This window comes from Diabrotica virgifera, chromosome 6 (genome assembly GCF_917563875.1).
Source record: "Diabrotica virgifera virgifera chromosome 6, PGI_DIABVI_V3a".
NCBI lineage: Eukaryota > Metazoa > Arthropoda > Insecta > Coleoptera > Chrysomelidae > Diabrotica > Diabrotica virgifera.
In genome coordinates, this window is record NC_065448.1 from 237,966,617 (window position 1) to 237,972,616 (window position 6,000).

Here is a 6,000-nt window from a genome sequence, read left to right on the forward strand (position 1 = left end):
AAAAATGAGATTTTTTGACCAAATAATGTTTTAAATATGATGTGAAAAATAATTTTGAATTCGGTTCCGCTAATTAAAGTAGAAAAAATGTTAAATTTCTCTTGCATAATCATTATACCAATATAATTATATCAATATTCGTCGACTAATTCAGAATGCTTAATGGGATGTTAAAACATCTTATCTTTAGCGGCTTCTGGAATGTCTTAAACATATCCCATTGTATTGATAAAATGCGCATTCCCACCGATTTTTGTTTCTAATAAGTATACTTTTAGTCCAGAGAAATAAGATTTTTCTCGTGACACATCCCCCTCCAGGCCGAAATCAAAGTTTTTGTGTAGTATGGACATAACCATGAATGTATATAATGTATAATAATAACCTATGTGTTTTCTGCAGCCAATTTTGATGATATAGATAGTTATAAACAAATAAAGATCAAAAAACGGTAAATTTTCGCTTTTTTCATCTATTACTAAAAAGTGGAGAATTCTAAACAAATTTGACAATAAGAAACTCATAAATCATATAAAAAACTTTAATATGACTTTCGCTGAATATGTCTATCCTGATTTGTTGCTTAGAAAATTGCAAAATAAATCATACATTTTGAGATTTTATAAATGTTCATAACTTATGTAAAAATTAAGTTAGAACCTTATTATTATACGAAATGCTGAGACTTCTTATGCCTAAATTATATTTTAAATTTCAAAGCAATTGGGCAAATAGTTTAAAAGTTATTAGTCCAAGTAATGAAGCTTGAAATAGGACAAAACCTCGCAATTTTTACAGAATGGATCGATTTGCTTGAAAATTTGAAAATAAGTAGTAGATAGTCCAAGGATCAAAATCTATATGATGCCGAAAGGCGCTTTTACCATGGGGGTGGTTGCCACCCCCTGTTGGGGGTGGAAATTTTTAATTATATTTTGACCGCAAAAGTTCATAAAAACGTTCATTCTAAGCAAAACATGTTCTATACAATTTTTTGATAAAATTAATAGTTTTCGATTTATTTGCTATCGAAAGTGTTAGTATTATATCAAAAAATCAATATTTTTAATAAGTTTTCTGCTAATAACTCCAAAAGTTTTCGTTTTATCAAAACAACCTTACTTAACAAAAATGTACTATTTGAAAAAATAAACAAAATCGTCTTTTTTAATTTTCTTCAAGACCAACAGTAATCAAGGTATACTTTATTATATGTAAGCTCTCCTTTGTCAAATGTTAAATATTGTAGTTTCAAAGTCAAAAGACGGGAAAAATATGCATTTTTCGAGAATAACTTGTAAAAACTAATTTAAAGAATTTAAAAATATCTATCCATAGAAATAAAAAAGAAGTCTCTAGCTCAAAAATTAAGTGACTTATAATGAAAAGAATGTCAGTCCCTATTTTTTTCAGCGCAAAAGTGGTCGGAAGCAACCCCGTAACCACCACCCTAATTAAAACTAGTTATTGACCTTATTTGGTCTTATTTATTTATGTATTATTAATAAGTTCGAGAAGTTTGACCGACTTAGAATGATTCGTTTAAAAAAAAATGAAGTTAACAGCGATTAACGAATTTTTGTAGTTTGGAAAAAATGGCCTTTTCTTCTGAATAGAAAGATTAGCATCAGAGATGTGAAAAAATGTGCAAATATTAAATTGTAGCTAATTTAGTTCCCAAGAATTTGGTATGAAAAAATTTCTCTATGACAAAAATTAAGTGAGCTATTGACAATTAAAACTTGTAATAGCATGCAAAAGCCACCTTTACCAACCCTTTCAAAGTCACCTATTTTTGTGACTAAGTATTTTAATAATATCTAATATTAATAGGCTTGTAGATCTTGTAAAAACCTACAAAATTCTTTTATACCAAACTTTTTAAGATACAAAATAAAAAATTACGGTTAAAAATCAACAAATTTTTTTTTAGAAAAAAAAAGGAGAAATTCAATTGTAAGCATAATAATGCAAGTTAGCGGTGTTTTTAGGCGTTGGTCTTATTCATTCTTCTTTATTTGTGTATTATTAATAGATTCTAGAAGTTTGGCTGGCTTAGAATGATTAGTTTTATAAAAACTGAAGTTTAAAGCGAATAACGAATGTTTGCAATTTGGTAAAAAATGCCCTTTTCTTCAGAATAGAAAGATTAGCATAAAAGATAAGAAGAAATGTTTAAAATTAAATTGTAGGTTATTTAATTCTTAAGAACTTGGTGTAAAAATTTTTTTTCTACGACAAACATTGAGTGAAGAGTAAATGAGTATACTATAGAAGAACATTGATTTTTTCCATACAAAACTAACACTTTCGATAGCGAATAAATCGAAAACTATTAGTTTTATCAAAAAAATGTATACAACATTTTTTGCTTAGAATGAATGTTTTTATCAACTTTTGCTGTCAAAATAGAATAAAAAATTTCCACCCCCGAGATGGGGTGGCAACCACCCCCATAATAAAAGCGCCTTTCGGCATCATATAGATTTTGATCCTTGGACTATCCACTACTTATTCTAAAATTTTCAAGCAAATCGATCCATTCTGTAAAAATTGCGGGGTGAAAAGCTTCGGTTCCTGGACTATATCTGTTTATCCCGAATTAATTTTTTTGCAACATTTTTTGCATTTGAAAATTATGAGGTTGCAGTAATACTTCGGACAGTTTATGAAAGAAGAACATTTATACTATTAACTTAGGTAAATAAAAATGACAAAAAGAAAATGTAAAATTATTTTGCAAAAACATGTCGATTTTTTGCTTATTTAAAAACAATTAGAATAACTTTTTTACCGTTACCCGTAGAAAAATTATTTTTCCATATTTAGAAAGACTGAATTTTATACACATTTAAAAAGAAAAACTATTATCCTAGGACAATTAGGGACGAAGTTAACCCCCCCTTTTTATTCACATGTTTTCCCAAAATAATTTTGCAATATTTAGAATTATTTTTTGTCATTTTTTTTTAAATTAAATTAACACTGTAAATTTTCTTCTTTCATAAACTATCCAAAATATTACTGTAACTTCATCATTTTCTTACTTACAGTGTTGCAAAAAAAATTAAATTGGGAAAAACAAATTAAATAACTTTTAAACTATTTGAATAATTGCTTGGAGAGATTTAGGGTATGATTTAACCAGAAGAATTCTCAGCATTCCGTGTAATAAGAAGGTTCTAAGTTATTTTTTACATAAGTTATGAATTTTTAAAAAAAATCAAAATTTATGATTTATTTTGCAATTTTCTAAGCAACCAATAAGGATAGACATATTCCGAGAACGCAATATTGAAGTCTTTTATACAATTTATGAGTTTCTTACTCTCAAATTTGTTTAAAATGCTTAACTTTTTGGTAATAGACGAAAAAAGCGAAAATTTACCGTTTTTTGATCTTCATTTGTTTATAACTATGTATATCATCCAAATCGGTTGCAGGAAACATATAGGTTATTATTATAGATGTTCATACTACTCAAAAAATTTGGTTTCGGCCTGGAGGGGGTTGTGTTACCAACAGGGTATTTATTTTCCTTATTTCTCTGAACTATTTAGGATGTTTTTGATGTAATTACCTAACGCGCATATTATTATTGTTGTTAGGTATCGTAATATCAATAATTAGTGTTGTTTGCCTACTAATTTTATTAACTATTTACTGGTCGTTTGATCAAATATTTAAACCTTTTTTTTTTGTTTCAGGTATGCAATATCGGGAATTATATTTGGTAAGCACTTTAATCCGAGTTATGACACTAATTTTTTATGTTTTGTGCTATTGGGCCCTGCTGCATTAGGCGAACTGAATATTTTTTTTTTTTTTTTTTTTTATTTAAAACACAAAACCACATCAACCGCGCAGGGTTATTAGTGGATATAACAATACAAAGTATTACATTAAATATAGTTATACAATTTGATGTCTTTTAAATATGTTAACACTGATGAAACTTTTTTGGTGAGGATTGTCTTGAGGTCATCGTCTGTTATTCCACTAGAAGATCCCACTATGGGATCTTCTTTCTTTTTGAAATTGAGGGCACTCTTAATGTGATTGGCTTAGCTTCTAGGTCTGTTCTTACAAAGATGGCTACTCCGCCACTTGCCTGTTGTGCTATTCTGTTTTTTGGAAAACATTGGTAGTTTTGAAGATTAATATTGGATTGCTTAAAATGAGTTTCTTGAAGACATAAGATCTTAGGGCATGTTTCATTTATTAGAAGTTTTAATTGTTCTAAATGGGTATAGAACCCATTGATATTCCACTGTAATATATAGGGGTTAGACATTTTCGAGTTCTGACTGAGAATGTGTTTCATCGGTCTCTTCTGTGGAAGAGAAATTATTGGGACTTAGTTTCTTTCTTAATCGAGTTATATTGTTTTTTAATTTTGAATTGTGGGTATAGGCGTGAACAAAATTAAGGATCTGAATTAATTCGGCTGTTTCGTTCGAATAGTTTTTTGAGGTTATTTCAGGATGTTTTGCGTTTAATGTGTTTTCGAGAAAGTCACATATTTCGTCGAAGTTAAGGACAAATGGTGGTGATCTGTTTGCGATTTTGTCTTTAATTGTCTCTAGGGAAAGTAAAAGTTCATCTCGAGAATTTCTTTTAGACGTTTTTGTTTTTTTCTTTGATTTCCTTGTTACTGGAGAAGTGAAGATATGAGAATCGGACTGTGTGGTATTTTCGTTGATTTCTGGAGACGATGAGATGAGCCTTTTTAGATGTTTTGTGACGTTTGGAATAATTTTAGGTTGTGTTATTTCTAATGGAGTAAGATTTCTGATCTTGTTGGAAGTTGATGATGTTGGGATTTTTAAAGTGTTTGTTTCATTTGTATTATTTGTAGGTCTTGACATGTCGTCAGTTTCTATGGTAGATTCTAATTGGTTATTAGAGACCTGTACGTCTGAGATCTGATCTAATATGTTTTGGGAAGATTCTGGGTGATCGTTAGAGGTGGATATTAAGGCTTTGTCAGAAAGTTTTTGTTCTGTTTGGTTATAAGGTAGATTTGTTATATATTGTGTGTTTTGGGAGGTTTCTGGAAGAGTTTTAGAAGAGGTTGGATTAAAATTGGTTGGGTCAGGATTTGTTGTATTAGAAGTGGGTGGATTAGAATTGGTTGAGTCAAGATTGGTTGCATTAGAAGTGGTAGCATTAGAAGTGATTGTATTGGCGTTGTCAGGACATTCTGTTTCCTGGTGACCAATAGTCTTGCATTTTGAACAGTTGAAGCCTTCTATAGAAAGGTATAGTCTGTAAGTGGTATTATCATGAGAGATCATAAAAGAATCGGGAATGGACATATTTTCTAAAGGTGTGATAAATGTTTGCCTTCTAAAACTCAAGACATGGCTATATTCGCTTTCAGGCATTCCTACCCTAAGAAAAGTCATTTTAGAGACGGTTTTTATACCCATTTTACGTAGTTCTTGTTCAATTAACGTGGTTGGAACAGAAGGACCAGCGTTTGATATTATCAGTCTTTGAGCTGGAGTGATAAGTCTTCTTATTTCTACTTGAGTTTCTTTTATATTGACGTATTTGTGGGAATGCAGCAATGAATCAACCATATTTTTAGAGGAAAGATATATACATATTCTATTGTTGGCTATTCTGGAAGCGAAAGATACGTTACGTGGACCAACTATTGAACCGACGGCTATGATGTACTCTTGAACATTGGTTCCTTCAATACTAGAAAGAACTATGGCTTCGTCTTTTGTTGGTTGTTTAAACGTGTTAACAACACTGGAATATGAGATGTGAGATGAAGCTTGGGTAGTGTTCATGGTGTTATTCGAAGTCATGTTTGATTAATTTTGGAGACGTTGCAAGGCCGGCCCTGTCGCCGGTTCAAAAACCGGTGTGGATCTTGGCCCAAAACTGGTCCTATTTATATTTCTTGGATATTTTATAGGTTATATTATTATTATTATTATTAATATAAATATAATATGATGTGGTTTTTGGTACTCACGTCAGGTT